The sequence below is a fragment of the Rhipicephalus sanguineus genome, chromosome 7, assembly GCF_013339695.2.
Source record: "Rhipicephalus sanguineus isolate Rsan-2018 chromosome 7, BIME_Rsan_1.4, whole genome shotgun sequence".
In the NCBI taxonomy this organism is placed as follows: Eukaryota; Metazoa; Arthropoda; class Arachnida; order Ixodida; family Ixodidae; genus Rhipicephalus; species Rhipicephalus sanguineus.
This window is the reverse complement of record NC_051182.1, coordinates 59,889,539-59,905,312: the sequence shown is the minus strand read 5'-3', so window position 1 is coordinate 59,905,312 and position 15,774 is coordinate 59,889,539. Positions and strand designations below refer to the sequence as shown.

Below are 15,774 nucleotides of genomic sequence, written 5' to 3'. Positions count from 1 at the left end.
CCGGTACAGCACGCGGATATCGTAGTCCTGTAGGCGAAGTGCCCAGCGAGCGAGGCGGCCTGAGGATCCTTCATGACGCAACAGCCAGGCATAGTGCATGATGGTCGGTGATGACATCAAATGGGGACCATACAATAGGGTCGGAACTTCGTAAGGGCCCACATGATCGCCAAGCATTCCTTTTCGGTGACGGTGTAAATTGGTCTCGGCTTTAGTAAGCGTAACGACTTGCATATGCCACGACATATTCAGGAACCCCGGTTTGCGCTGCGCAAGACAGCGCCAAGGCCAACACCGCTGGCGTCTGTGTGTACCTCTGTAGGGGCGTAGGGTCGTAGTGGCGTAGTAGGGAGGCGACGTCAACAAACGACGGAGCGTTGCGAAAGCGTCCGTCGCACTCTGACGACCACGAATGGAGGGGCCCGTAACTTCCGAGGAGCTTCGTCAGCGGCGTATGATAGTCGCGAAGTTTCGAATGAAGCGCCGAAGTAGGAACACAGTCCTACGAACTGCGCAGTTCTTTGACGGACGTCGGTTTCGGGAACTCGGTCACGGCCCGAAGCTTGGCTGGATCGGGGTAGAATTCGTCCTTGGACACGACGTAGCCGGAGTATTGTGAGCTGCCGTGCTGCAAATCGGCACTTCTTTAGATTCAGTTGCAGACCAGCGTTGCTCAACGCGTCAACACATGCCGGAGGCGTTGAAGATTGCGTGGAGATAATCTGGAGCAAACACAACGACGTCGTCGAGGGTAGCACAAGCACGTGTGCCATTTCAGGTTGCGCAGAATAGTATCCATCATGCGCTCGAAGGTGGCGGGCGCATTACACAGCCCAAACGGCATGACGTTGAATTCGTACAAGCCGTCGGGCCGTGACAAAGGCGGTCTTCGGTTCGAGCGTCATCAGCCATAGGTACTTGCCAGTACCCTGAGCGCAAATCGATGGATGAAAAGAATTCTGCTCCTTGTAGGCTGTCAATCGCCTTAGTATCGAAGCTTGGGCGTGTTGGTTAGACATCGGAGGGGATACAGGCGCAAGAGAAAACGAGGACAAGAAAGGGCGACGCACACAGAGCGCTGTGTGTGCGTCGCCTTTCTTGTCCTCGTTTTCTCTTGCGCTGTATCCCCTCCGCTGTCCATCGCGTCGTCTATGCGCGGTAGTGGATACACGTCCTTACGAGTGATCTTGTTGAGCCGTCGGTAGTCCACACAGAACCGCACAGAAACCGTCCTTCTTCGCAACAATAACCGACAGGAGACGCCCAGGGGCTGTTAGATGGTCGAATACATTGCGTCGAAGCATGTCGTCGACTTGCTCGTTGATTACCGCGGCGTTTCTGTGGGAGATACGCGATATGGACGTTGCCGCAGTGGCGGTTGGGCGCCAGTGTCGATGCGATGCGTAACGGTGGACGTGCGGCCGAGAGAAGTTTGAGCGACATCGAAAGAAGCGCCGAAATTCTTCAAGAGACCCAGAAGCTGGGAACGCTGGACCGGCGTAAGGTTGTCAGCAATGGAAGAAGGCCAATACATCATCGGGCGATGAACCAGAGCGTGGTAACAGCACTGAGCGTACTGGAGTTGGGGCAGTGCGTGTCATCTGGTTTCGTCATAACTTGTGCGTCTTCGAGGGGTTCCACGCTGCCGAGACATTCTCCTCGCACCAACGTAACCATGAACGGGGGATGGGTTGGTCACAAAAATATCCGTGTTGCCCTGATTGACTTGCACGGTCGCGAAAGGCACCAGCAAGCCTTTCCTCGTGCAAACACGGTCAGATGGGAGAGGAGGGCAGCGGGTGTCGAGAGACTGGGCGCAGTAGACGGATACCGCCGTTGACGAGTTTGCAGGCACTGTGGTGTCGTCTTTTGACGAGTACCTTGCTCACAGACGATGGGACAGTCAGCCGGCGTCAGACTCAGAGAATGGTGAGAGGCTCTATTCGGCTGGTGCGCAATGAATCACGGCCTCGTGTGGGAGAGAAAATTCCATCCTAGGATGACGTCCGTGTGAGCATGCGTGGAATTATGATCAATTCGACGGCGTACAGAGCATCGTTAATCATGACGCGGGCTCGTGCACACCGCTGTAGGGTGAATACTTTGGGCCGCTGGCTGTACGGGAGGGAGAGCCCGGGAAGTGGCGTCGTCACTTTTCGCAGTAATCGGCTAAGTTTGGCGTCAATAACGGATACGGCGGCTCCAGTGTCGATAAGGGCAGATGCGCGAACACCGTCCACAAATACGTCTAACACGTTGGATGGGCTTCTCTGAGGGCCTTTCGCAGTTCGACAGCGTCCGCAGCCCTTGCACTCGTGGACTGCGACGACTAGTTTCATGGTCACGTGGGACCGGACGTGGCCGCATCGGTGACAGTGATCGGCGTCGTGGTGACGGCGAACGGCGTGTAGATGGAGCTGAGCGAGGGACGACCGGTGACATAGGCGGCGGTGAAGCGTAATACGGGCGGCTTGACTGGCTGTGATGGTTGAGCCGATACGAGGCGGCTGCCCGCGATTGCAATAGCGGGCACACATGACCGGCGCGCACCGCACGCGAAGCAGATCGGGCGGTTGTCAGAAGTGCGCCATCGATTTGTCGGGGTAGGTCCCATCCATGACGCAGGACGCGGTGGACGAGGCGTATGCTGATACGACTGCATGATGGGCTGCATCGATGGCCCAGGTATGACGTCGGCTAAACGCAGCCGGCCACACTCGCTTCAAAGGCCTGAGGTCTGGAGAACGGCTTCGGCGTAAGTAAGTGGGGCAGCCACAGAGATCGCTGGGGTGACCTGGCTACAACTTGCGCGTAACTGAGCGGTGCAGGCGCCGGAGGGGGCTGGTGGTATTCCGGCATGACTTCCGCGATTTCCTGCTGAATAGCGCGGCGTAAGGGAGGCAGCAGCGTGGTCGATGGCTGTTCAACATGCTGCTGCTGAGGGAAGGCAATTAGGGAGAACGGGCGGGCAATTTCCTCGCGCACAAAGGACTTGATCTCGGCTAGCAAGGGCGACTGATCAGAAATGGCCGACGAGCCAGCGAGATCGGCGTCGCGTGATGCAGGTCGACGGGTCAGCACCCACTGCCGGCGCAGCTCCTCGTAGCTTTGGCAGAGCGTGATCACCTCGGCCACAGTACGAGGGTTCTTGCGAGCAGCATAGTGAAGGCGTCGTCGTCGATGCCTTTCATAACGTTGCGGATTTGTCAGACTCAGGCATAGCTGCGTCGGCTTTCTTGCACAAGTCCAGGACGTCTTCTATGTAGCTCGTAAAGGACTCCACCGGTCTGCTGAGCTCGTTCACGTAACGTTGTCGGCTTGCAGTTTACGAAGGCAGGGCGGCCAAACACCGTCGATGATGGGCGCTTGAAAGCAGACCCGTGGGGAAATCGGTGGCGTGGTTGTTGTACCACAGGCCCGCCACACCCGCGAGGTAGAAAACCAAGTGCTGAGTTTGCCTGCCTCGTCCATTTATTGGGTACGCTCACACGCTGTACATCGCAAGCCAGTCTCAACGTCGGTCCCATCCGCACGGTGAAGATAGGGGGTCGCGGATGCGCGGGACACCGGGGCAGGAGGTCGTTGTTGGAGGAGGCGTTTGCTGAGCAGCGTCTTGAGGCATGGTAGTTGGTAGGGTACGGGATCGTAGCTCCAGGGGCATCGAATGGGAGCACAGCACTCTCCACAATTGTTGAGGTGTTTATTAGACGGCAGTCGGCGACGATGCCTCAATGGCGACAGTCAAGCAAGAACCCGAGCTCAGAGCGCGAGCGGGAAGAGCCCAGAGGACGACCCCTAGAAGGCTATAGAGAGCGCAACCCCTTACTCAACTCAAGGCTTCGCTACAAAGGCAACAACTGTCTTCGAAGCATTTGCTGCCACAACTTATCCAAGCATTTGCTGCAGGGACACCCCGTGTTCAAGGATTTTTTTTTAATTATTCATGCGCTACTGTGATACCCAGTTGGTGTGACACTAATGTTAGTTCCTTTGAAAGCACGTTCGAAGGTTGCGGGTTCGGGACCCGCCGACGGCAAACGTGTGTTTATATACACTTCAATTGATCTTCTATTTATGGCATAATTACTACACTACAATTGCCCGCGCTTTCCCTGGCTTCATCGCTTGTTGGGCTTCGTTAGATTGTGCCTAACGAAGAAACGAACCCCTCGAACCATTTCCTAGCGAGAACAATACAGTAATACGAGTGGCGACGTCGTGTTGAAAATACGTCGCAAGCATACGTTCCATGACGTCACTGCTGTATGAAAAAAAAAATTGAAAACAAGTACTTGACACACTCCCGCATGACCACAAATGGCAGGAACGTTGAATGTTTTGAAGTCGAAGTTTCAAGAACTTTTTTCTTGCTGCAGCAAGCACCTGGCTGTATAGTCAACGCACAAACTGGCCTTATTAAAGTAAACGTTTACTTTAAAATTTTTGTCGCATGACAGTGATTATCAATCCTGTGGAACGCTTCCGTTTTATGACGCTGCGTGTTCAGGCGTCTATTTTCGCGTTACTGAAGTACAATGTCTCGCAATGATGGCGTTTCAGTCATTGAAAGAGTGAGGGCCAATCAGAACAGAGCAGAGTGTGAATTCAATGATACGGTGAATTCTCGTAATGTGCAGAGTATAGCAGACCTGGAAACTTGAATTTCGTCATATTGTCAAGTTTCTCCCCTCGCCAACCCTTATTGGCTCAGCCCCGATGGAAGGTTCGAAATTAACCTCTTGCAAGTTACTGTTATACCTAGCTTTTTGTCGTTGCCGCTTCGCTGGACAGTTCGGATTCTGGCGAAATTTTCTTGCACCGATAAAAGGCTCATTATGCTGAGTGCACAGTGTACAAATTCCAGTTGCATTCCTGTTTCTGTCTGTGACCGCGCACTTTCACAAGTATCCGCGTACTCTCTTGAAAGAACTGGATGAAATAAATAATGAAGTAGTCAGACGAAAATGAGCCAACAAAATATACGTATATCGCCGATATGTACAATTGAAGGTAAAATCAGAACCTATCAATGCCACTATACAACTCGAACAATGAACAAAAAATGACCAACAAAAGTGCTTACGAAAAGCTCAGATAAAAACTAAATATAGTAAAACACCCAAATATTCGCAGTTCCTCATCGCTAAAAGTAAGCAAAACAAAAACTCTGAAAGCATTCACGCGCTGGCCTCGACGCAAGAGATGTACTGAACTGGCCGTTGCAAGATTTCTATAAGACGACATGGCCAATGGAATGGTATAACCTCAAGACAGTTGTACAGACAACGTACAGGGGTACTATCCTGGACACTGCGCCTCTGCCATAATTGTCGAATTTTCCGTCTTGTCATTCAAGACTGGATCACAGAACAGAACTGCTCCGCCTCTTTCCGATAGGCTCAGTCATTGCAGAATGCGACAATGTGGAGGAATTTGATGCCGTCCGGAACAGCACCTCAGGACAGAGTTTTACAGAACACGCACTGATGGCTGTTGGACCAACCTGTGGCGGATATTACCCCACTCCGACTCATCACAGCTCGCTGAAACATAATCCAGACTTTAGAAGTGTACACACAAAACGCGCCTGAGGTAATCATACGCATAGACACATGAAGACTATGGCAGACTTGGCTCGGACACAACACTACACACACATAACGCACATTCTTTTTTGCGCAAGTCATCATAGGGAATGTTTCAAAAAGCTTCACGGGCACAAGAAGGCGCATATCACGACAGCAGCACAGACTTCTTTTTCTTTTGTGGAGCTAGAGAGGAGACAAACACGGCCTGACTTGGATTACAGAGTGCTGTCTAGCGCGGACGAGACGCACTAAGTCACGGTTACTCTGTCCAGCAGGTTGTCTTGCCGGCCATGGTCTCGGAACACTACACAGTTTCGTAGGATTCTCGCAGAAGATAGCTGTGAACTGTACTGATAAAATGCAGGTGCTTCGACACAGGGGAAGCACTGGAGATGTAGAAGGCCATGAGCTATGGCCGTTGATGTTGGAGCACGAGCCAAGGGAGGCACCGGGAGGATGGAACGCGGCCGTGGCGGACAATCCTAACGTCGCAGCCATTCTCCTTCTGGTCGTCTCGGCGTTCGTCCGTCTCGTGTCATCTGGAAAGGTGGGATTGAAGAAGCTTCTTCAGCCTTGAAGAAGCTTTAGCTCCGAAGCAACGATAGTTGCGTAAACCCCGAGCACGAGCTTATTGTCCGGGACCTTTCACTAGTGGTGTTTTAAGTGCCAGAACCACGATGTGATTTTGAGGCATGCCGTAGTGGAGGGCTCCGGAATTTTCGACCACCTGAATTTTTCTTTTCTTGAAATATGTAACGTGCACCTAAATCTAACTACATGGGCCTCTGACATTTCGCCTACATCCGGGAACTTCATTGCTTCTTAGACACGTTCGTGAAGCGTTCACCGAACTTTAGTGGTGATGTGACCTTAATGAAAGCGCCAGATGACCGCTGAAATTTCGAAGACCTTGGACAGTGCCGACGCAGCACACGCACATGATGAAACCACTGAGGCGAAGCTGGTCACATTTCTTTGCACAATGAGGCGAAGACATACTTTGTCGTTTAAAGGGAATAAAATAAAGGGAAATTGTCCGTACTACCGATGCGCGGCAGGAAATAGAAGTGCACAAAGCAGAAAAGCTAAAAACGAAAATAAAATAAATGTAAAAAGACTAGGAATAAAAACACATGCGCTTGAATTCAGAGTTTCTGGTCGAAGGCAAAGTAAAGCCGTCGCGGTCTGTTGACGTCTGCAGGCTAACTTCCCTCAGACTGGGAAAGAGACCATGCGATCTCGCAGCCCTTGCACACAGCAGCTTCCTCGCTCAAGGTCTGCTTTCACTATGTCGAAAACTCTTCATGAGAGCATGGTAGCCGCCGACAAACCAGAGATCAAACGTTATCCTCTGTCTTTCAAGGTCGATGGTCTTTCAAGGTGCGATGGTCACTGACAGGTGCGCAGACCGTCTCGCTGGATAGTTCCTGAACACATACAAGTATCGAGCAGTAGTTTTCTCTTGTTGCAGGCCTGGCATACTCGAAAGTTTCACAGTGACTCTATGGCGTGCGAGTCAATCTTCTCTCAGAATCGCAGAAAACGACGGGTCGAAGCAAGAACCTAATCGTGGTTCTCAAACCATGGTTGAGGGCCCAACGCACGCCGCGCACGTCTATGACGCCATATCCATCGAGTCGTCGTCCAAGACCGCGTCGTTGCGTCAGAGTTCCCAGGGACGCTTTCTACAGACAAGAGCCACCACATCGAACAAACAACCTGCTCCTCTGTACAAGCTGACCATTATCACGTAACTTCGTTCACGTTGCTCGTCTCCGTGGGCGTGGTCACGATGATGGTGACGACGACGAGAGACGGCGAGGGTCGGCACGCCAACCTGCACACCGAGGTACTGTCTGCCCGGTCTCACCCGCGGCGGCTGTCCGGGACACGCGAGGTCGCGACGTCTGAGCATCTTCATCCGCCGGCTGACTGCCTCCAAAAGGGCGCGTCTTCCAGTAGTAGACCTTGGTGTCGCGCACCGAGGTGGCGTTGACGCAGTCGTTACCGCCGAACTCGCACACGCGGTAGTGGTGGAGGAAGGCTACGCTCGATGCCACGTTGACGGTCGTCTTGCCGGCCAGGTAACTCCCAGACGAAGTGGTTGCCCACTTCCACAACACTCTCGGGATCCATAAGTGCACTTGGAGCGCTGGCGGTGGGCGTGCAAGTGAAGCTGCGCAGGGTCTTGCGAAGCGTGACCAGCGGGAGCTTGTCACGGCAGCCACTGGTCGTCGGGCCACTGAAGGTAGAAGAAGGCGTTCCGGAATGAGTAGGCGCCCGCTCGACCGCTCTGCGAAAGAGGAAACAGTGCATTTCAGACGACTTAAAACTTGCTGGGGGAAGAGTTTGTGCTTACCTGATTTGCTAGGAGTGCGAGAGTACACATAGCAGGAAAGGAAACATATTTTTAAACTCTGGGACATTATAAAATCCTTCACTGAACTCCGCAAGAACAATGAGCGGCTCATTATTTAATGACAATAGACCACGCTTAAGCAGCGTCATCCGTAATAGTGTCTGTATTTGTGATAGACAAGTGGCAACAGTCACCGACGGTGATGGTGTGTCTGGGTGCCAGCATTTTTCATTTGTAGATTTTCATCCTTTAACATCTGCGTTGCCAAGTCTACAATAGTGTACCGAATATTCCTTCTGGTTAATCTTCCCAACTTGTCCATTCCGCTTGTTTCTATTTCGTGATGATTCTATCACATTCTTGAAAAGTATTTGCAGTTTCAAGTGAAAAGCACATCTTTGTATCTATTAGGTACCTTAATAAAACAATTAAGGGACACTAAAGCAGAACAATGAATCGGTTTATATTGATAAAATGGTGCTCTGAAAACTCTAATGACGTTAATTCCACCACCATAGGTTTATAATTAAATGAAAAAATCAATGTCACAAGTGTCACTTTTAAATTTCCCTCCGAACTCTCCGATGGTGGCCTCACGGATCTCAAAGTGTTTTATTTTTTTGCTATTTCGGCTACATTGGTTCAACGAAATTTCCTGAAACTTAGCATATTAAGTATCTGGCTCCCTCAGAAGACATTGTACTTAATTTTGACCGATTGGGAACTATACGTGGGCCCTATTAGACACTGTCCAAATCTGTGACGTCATGGCGACTGGTGTGGGATCTTCGATGTGGCGTCTCCACCCGCATTTTCTTTTTCGTGTATCCTCGCTTACCAAGCGTCTTCTCACGGCAAGCGTGGTGTTCTTGGTGTCGTGAAAGAGTAATACACTAATGCGAGAGAAATCGTTTTTCTCTTTAATGTGCCTTCAATGCTGTACTCTCAGCCTGAAAAAGTCTCACAGAACGTTACACTCTCTGCAACGCTGGAGGGCGAAAGCCTGCTTCACCCTTCGCAATGCATTGAGTTACACAATGGGCGACCAGACTTCTTGGAAAAAAATATCGAGCCGCTGTGTGAGAGACGCGCATTAAATAGGCTCGATGCTCTCAGTAGATTGCACAGTTCCGCTCCCGTCCGCCCCCTGAAACTTTCTGCACCTGGCTTATGTGTCGCGCTTCCTCGGGAGTAGACCAACCTTTCACCAGGTGACGATCTCAACTGATGACGCCACATAAATTACTGAAGTCATGACGACGTCAGAACATGACATCATTGTGACCTATGTGACGTGGGTTTCCGTTCCACTGCATTTGCTTGCCTTCTTTCGGCTCAAGGGGCCGCGCAACGATGCACGTAGGACTCTCGCCATAAATTGCTTGGAATTAAAAAAAAATGTTGATTTCGGTCGGTTGGTACTCACGGTAGACAGTAAACAAAGACATCGCGTACGCGTGTCTGCTGTGTAATCGCTCGTCGATAGGCAACTCGTACCTTGTTCCTGTCCTGGAGCCTCTTGATCATGGTGGGTATGGTGATGTTTCCTGAGGGCACGATGAACTCGTCCAGGTCGATCATCGCCACCCACCGGAATCGGTACATGACGCGGTACAGGCAGTCGTTGAGCGCCGCGAACAAGGCCTCGGTGCGGATCTCGCGCTGGGAGGCGATGGGCAGCTCCCACGGAAGCACGGTGGCCAGGTTCTCGCTCGCGTACCGCTCCAGCAAGCAACCCACGTCGGGACCCACAGTGTGGTTGTAGAAGATGAAGTGTGACGCGCCCAGCGCCACGTTCAACTCGATGAACTCGGCAAACTGCAGAACCTGCACCAGGGCAAACGAAAAGTTGGGCCAATAAATTCTAAGCGCACATACAGACGAGGACAAAACACGTAAGACACACAGGCGCTAACGTTCAACACTTTATTGAAGCCAGGGGAACAGAATATATAAGGGCACACGTGACCTTACATGACGCCGGCGCAGCCGGCATAAAATATGACACCATTAATGACATCGCAGGTAACGCATTTCTTTGAAAGATAGTGCAATCGACGGCTTGGCCACACATTTATCTCCTAGGCTATCTATCTTTTCCGCCTCAATTATCTCCCGCACGAGTTTACTTTTGTTTCTTGTTACGAATGTGCATTTATTAAACATTGGTAGGCACTTTTCCACACTGTGACCTGCATTACGGTCAGCACTGGAAACACCTGGATCATCACAACCATCACGCCTTCTTTGTCCTCGTCTGTATGTGCGCTTAGAATTTATTGGCCATGTCATACCAACACGCCCAAACTGCCACAATTGTGAAAAGGTGCGATTGCGCCAATGACTGCGCGAAACATGGTCTCCGCGGTGGCGCGATCATGCGGACTTCGCGGCAAGGGCCACCCGATGATGAAGGCCATGTAAAGGCGAGCGTACGCACGAATTTAAGGCGGGAGAGTGGTCGTTCACCTGGGTAGGGGCACACTTGGCTTCGCTTTCACCAAGGATGAACGCTATTGTATGTTGTGGGACAGAAATGTACTTGATTTGTGGCTTCTGTGCGTGCGTGCGCGTGCGGTGCGCGCGTGAGGAGAAAGTGCTGTATACTATGTTATGCATGGTAGAGTGGTAGGCAGCCCTTATTTTTATTGCAATAGCAATTATATGGACAGTCTCGGCTGGTTTTTGCCGTCGCCGTCGCCGCCGTCATGCACCGTATATGTATAAGTATGTGTATATATAAAAGTCCCCCAAGAAATATTTTAGAAAAATGCTTCCGATGCGCGCAATCGAACCAGCGACCTCTCGCTCCGCAGCGCGTGGCGCTAACCACTACGCCACGAAACGCAGATCCTTCAGGTAGCTAACGGCGAGCGTTATATACACACCCTTTACCGCTGGCAGGACTCAGAGATGGCAGGCGCTTATAAGAGTTTCTTCATTACCAGCGAGATGGCGCGAGGGGCGCAACGGGCGCATTTAAAAGTCGTCGGCCAGCTCGCTCGCTTCTTCTAACATTTGCGCAGGGAGAACCTTGCCCTTCCGCTGTCTGCTCGCGCGGTAGTTGCTGCCGGGGGGCAGATGTTTCTGCAGCGTAGCAGCGCGTCCATCACGGGCCGCTTTTCTTGCTATCGCATTCATTGCTTCGCCCTTGCGGTGAAACCAACTTTTTTTTGCAACGGCAACGTTAAAGTGATACTTGATTTACCTGAAGATTCAGTGAAGAAGCCTTTTTCGATAGAACCTGGCCGATACTCTGACTCTACGCGTAAGCAATGTGGTTTTGGGACGTTAAAGGATCGCGGTTTTGGGACGTTAAACCGTCGATTGAGGGTAAAATAAATCAAATAAAATTTTAAAAAAGTTGCTCATCTACGGCCTGTACTATTGACCATCACTTGACCACTTCCTCATGTTTTCTTAATGACTACTTACCATCGGTTCCACGCCTCACTACATGTAAAGGTTTAGTGTTCGACTCCCTATGTACATCAGAAGTTGAGCGTTCCACATCTAACAGACTTTGAAGGTGCGGGGTCGAGAATTCGATAATATAGGCACTAGAAAAGTTCGGGGTCCCAAAACCTGTGTACTCAAGGTGGAGTGTTCGACACCCCACGAACTTGGAATGCTCGGGGTTTAGTATCAATATACATTTGAGGTAATGGTTCGATACCGTACACACTTGAAAGGTTAGGAGTGAGTCAAATAGTTCGACGATTCTACCTAAACCTACATGCCTCGAAGGTCGCGGTGCGAGCGCCGACTTATTGGTAACCGTGGTTGGTGTTGTTATTCCCTACCCACGTGTTTCCCCTTGTACATCCTGTCGAGCCTATATATTCTCATGGGAAAGGCGTAGCGTTGCATTATAATCAGATCTGATAGGAGATAATCCTCACATATTAAAGGGAGCTCATGTAGATTACTATTACACCTAGCACAAAACAAGAAGCTCACAGGGTCCCCTTATGCATTCGCCTAAGACAACTCGAAGGCGAAAGCCATGTTTTTTTTCTTCACAGTCGATGTATTGATATACTGAACGGTAGCTGCGTTCATACTTGTGAACATTGTCGATCAAAAGCAAATATTACGCATATCTGAGGCGCAACATGAATGCGTAAGTATTAGGTGGTGTGTTCCTTTACTAGAAAATACATAGATACCTAATTCTAAAGCCCCTAGTGTCTCTTAGGCTGAGCTAAAATGCGACGCTATGCACGAAAAAGCCCTCTGCCGACGATATGGTGCTGCCACCTGGCGGTGGCCCTGGGTTCTGCACAAGCCCATGTTTCCCGACGCCACTGCCAGAAGCCGTTCATATCTCACGCAGCGCCTCTATTTTATCAATGAGCCAGATGCGGCCGATTCAACATAGAGGAGGCGCTGTCTGAGGCAAGGCAAAACATAAATGGTGGAACACTGTCGTCTTTCGACGACATTTGCAGCGAAGCACGCAGATATGCGGCCAATTTTTTCATTCGCTTCCAGAGAGTGCCTAAATGCTCGTTCACGCGATCGAGACCCATCGGTTAGCACGAATGACACCCACGTTACTGTGTTGAAAGCACATGCGTACGCAAGGTTGTCGATGCCCCCCTCCCCCCATGGAAGGGGGGGGGGGGTGATCGCAGCGCCACACCCTCCAGTTGTTTTCTTCGTGCGCTTCAAAGGAGTTCGGGACGAGGGCCACTCATTTCTGTGCTTTAAAAAAATTCGGAGCCCCTCGACTACCGTGAAGATGGAAGGCAGCGAACTTATGAGTATGGCGGGTCATAGTGAATTTATATACTGTCATTACTGATTATAGTAAGTAATTAAAGCAGTGATGCCAACCTAAGTCAACGTTTTATCTCTAGATTGACCCCTGAAAATGCCCTAGATTGCAAGAAAAGTTCCTTGATGGGCTTTTTAATGTCATTCTGACGAGATGTAAGGAGAGTCCGCTTTGTGGCCAAATTCATATAAATCCAATTAGAAGTAAAATGCATCGCATTAACAGCTACTGAAGGTCTGCATTTCCTGTTGAGTAATTGCACGCATAAAGGGCTTGCAGATGACGCCAGTTATTACAGAGACCGACAAACTTGTCAAGTTCACTTTGCCCCCTCAATGAAGGCATAAATGTGATCGTTGAGGTCAGTCGCATGTCTATAACCTGAAACTTGCGAGGTGGCAGTCCATTTCTAATTTTCCACATTTGCAATCAGCGTTGCATGATTTGCAGTAGACATACAGGGCCCTTTTTTTTACTGGCTCATAACCATCCTGTGCACTTTTTGATCAGCTTCCCATATGGCCAAATATTTTCGCCACAATTTTTCTTCCTGTTAAAACGGCGCTACGGAAAGACTGAAGACACGAACAGTTTTTTTGTCTCTTTCCGTTAAGCCGTTTTCACAATAATGAATCCGTACCAGCTCGCCCAATTGTCAGCCCTACTTTCGCTCTCTTTCTATCAAAGTCTCCTGGTCCAGAAGACATGAAGACTGCACGGTGAAGGCACGCAGCGATCGTGAACTTGGCACGTTTTCATGCGCACTATAAGACAAAATTTCTCATCGTTTTACAGAGCAGCAATCACTCAGGGCGCTCACGATGATACGTGCGTGCATGCTAAGCACTTTACGACAACAAAGTTTCACTTTTCCCCAGTATCCAACCCATAATAATCTCGCGTTACAGAAGAACTGCTATCGCTTTCACTGGGCCCAACGGAACGCCAAAGCTATCTTAAATGAAAAACAGCAACTAGAGAAAACTATTGTTTTTTATAGCCTTTCTAGTTGAAAAAGCGTGATTAATCTGAAACGCCTGTTATTAGGCCATGTAACATTTGCAGAGCCTTAAAAAAATCCCTCGATTTAAAAATTCGGCAGATCCCACGCCTTGTGAGAATCGTTTCATGCGAAGCAGTCAGCGAGTAGTTCTATGCTGTAATTTTTTGGCTTCGAGCCAAGCGTCACGAGGTGGATCTACGTGTTTTTGTAAGTGTAGTAGTTGCATACACCTCTTGGGCTCACCAGGCACGTCGACAACTGGCGTTTAGAGGATAACTTATGGTCTGACGTAACGTCAGCACTCACGTTAGAGCACGTACGTCAGTTTTATCAAAACGAAGTGCACTTTACGGTGCGATGATGTGAATATCAGACGTGACTTTCGTTAGCGTATTTCTCCGGGGTCTAAAAGGCTTAAATATAGCTTCCTGAATGATAGGAATACAAATGTGATGTTTTTAGACTGCTATAAAAGCGGAGCCGACACTGGAACCACAGACCGGACATGGAACCTGCATCGTAGGAGTGCATATGTAGTGTTTATTGCTTTGTTATAAAATGAGATAGCCAGCACCACAACTACAATTGACGTTGCACCAACATTACGTCTGCATAGGGTGTTTTTCTAAAGCAGTTTCGAGACCTGGCGTGGCTCTGTGGTAGAATACTTGATTGCCACGCAGAATGCTTGGCTTCGATTCCTGCTGGAATGCTAATGTTTATAATAAGAATTCGTCGGGTCAACGCTGCCGCTGTCGGTTTTTCTTAACGCTCTTGCATTTAAATTTAGCTGCGTCTGTTCTCCCCGTTCCTGGGTACATATAAACTGTCAGTCACCTGTGGCTCATACCCGTATACCGCAGCCCGTGGTAAACGGGTATGTGCGACGCGTGCCTGGAGGAATGGGTTTGACGACGTACGCGACATGATTTCCACGTTATTCATGCCATGACCAGACATTCATATTCGTCAAATCCTCTTACCCTCCCTTGCCAATTTTGGTCTACACCAAGTTAAAGAGGCGATGACGAGAGCACCCAGACGTAGGCGGCTAGATAGATAGATACGTATTTTCAAGGTGTCTGGGGTTCGCTAAGAAATGATTCGCATTTTATAAAAATATGCCAAATCCCTGAAATAGACAGAAAGTCCCTACATCTAGGTATGAATCCCTGGGGTTGCCATCACTGGATTACAGAGAAATTTGAAGATCCCGGCGTTTCTCTTGCGCATGACGCGTATTATCTCACCAACAGTGGTCTTAAAATGAGATCGTGTTCTACGCAAGAAACCCGGCTGTTTCGAAAGTACAAAAATTGGCCGCGTATCTGCGTGCTTCGCTGCAAATGTCGTCTAAAGACGATAGAAGAGGCGCTGCGTGAGATATGGACGCCATCTGGCAATACGTCGGGAAACATGAGTGCTGTGTTGCGGGCTGGTAGTCCCGGCGCAGCAGCAGGCGAAGACCGGCGGTGACCAACACGACCGGCGGGGACGCCAGCCAGCCGAACACGCGGTTTGGCGCGAAACGCTGAAGCACAAGAAACGTCCGCACTAAACGAGTACTCTCCACACACACTTATTTACACGTCGCCTGGGTAAAACAGGAATGCCAGAGCGGCGCCCCATGGCATTCGTACAGTGCAATGCAGAACCGAAACCGAAACACAACGATGAGCTCGCGCAGAGGGCACGGAGGAAGGCAAGTTTCAGCGCAGTCGCATTTTCAGCGCAGATTAAGGAACTAGGGTCTTTAGAATTACGTATGTTTGCATTTTGTATTAAAGGAACACACCACCTAATACTTGCCTAGTGATGTTGCGCCTCAGATATGCGTAATGTTTGCTTTTTGATCGACAATGTACACAAGTATGAACCTAGTCAGCTGTTCAAGATGGCTGGCCCTTGGGCAAGTGGTCCAACTTTGGCCGAGTGGCTGAATCGAGTGACGTGCCGACAAACAGAAAGTTAAAGACAGACCAAAATTTCTCCGTTTAAGTATCCCAAGAAAGACTGTCGTCTTTAAAAATGGCACACGCAACCT

The 15,774-nt window shown here is 49.9% G+C and overlaps 1 pseudogene; it reads right to left on the bottom strand.

The window, feature by feature from the left end:
* Positions 1 to 7,251: 7,251 nt before the first annotated feature.
* The window catches only part of LOC119398713 (uncharacterized), a 30,070-nt pseudogene continuing 21,547 nt past the window's right edge, over positions 7,252 to 15,774 (bottom strand).